Below are 817 nucleotides of genomic sequence, written 5' to 3' on the forward strand. Positions count from 1 at the left end.
AGAAAATTTTAAATTCTACAAGTTCAAGTGCTCATCCACACATGATAATTCAAGTTGGTAAAAGTTTAAAATGGTAAAAAGTTCAAGTTACAAAACAAGAGAAATCTAGAACATTCGTTGCAAAAAAAAAATTGACTTCAAAAAAAAGAAACACGCAAAAAAAATTGGCAAAAAAATAACATTCAGTTCAACAATAAAAACCATGCAAGTTCGGGGCTAGGATACAGTACACTGTTGAAAACTTACGAGAAAAAAATTACCCATAAAACAGAGCAAAATATAATTAGTAGAAACACACTTAATACAAACCCATGCAAATATCAGTACAAGTATACTTTTTTGGAACCATTCAAAATTACTGTACCAAAAATAGCTCAGTACAAATATACACATATATCAGTACGACTACTCTGTTTTCCAGACGAGAAAACAGCAGGATCCGTCATGCCATATTCGAAATTACTCTTAAACGGTTGTAAAGTAAAGAAAACGTCCAACATGACTAAGTTTCGCATTTTCGATAGCTATCCAACGGTATATTATTTGCCCCATTTCGACAAACTTTTTAAAAAACCGTGTTTGAAACCAATTTTAACCGTATTTGAATTCGTATTTAAATCATAAGGAATTAGAAAAAAGCTTTCTATACGCAAAAGTTGCGCATTTTTCATAGCTTTCCAACGCCGTATCATTTGCGTCAATTCGACAAACCCTTTGCAAAAAATAGTGAAAAAACGTTTCGCCCAGAATTTCACCATTTTTCAAATTACTTTTGAATCATATAGAATTTGAAAAACTAGTAGATATATGGAAGATG

General features: G+C 31.2%; 1 pseudogene; it reads left to right on the forward strand.

Annotated features, from left to right (window-relative positions):
• The window catches only part of LOC123114672 (uncharacterized), an 18,348-nt pseudogene that overhangs the window by 1,226 nt on the left and 16,305 nt on the right, over positions 1–817 (forward strand).

Source organism: Triticum aestivum, chromosome 5B, assembly GCF_018294505.1.
Source record: "Triticum aestivum cultivar Chinese Spring chromosome 5B, IWGSC CS RefSeq v2.1, whole genome shotgun sequence".
In the NCBI taxonomy this organism is placed as follows: domain Eukaryota; kingdom Viridiplantae; phylum Streptophyta; class Magnoliopsida; order Poales; family Poaceae; genus Triticum; species Triticum aestivum.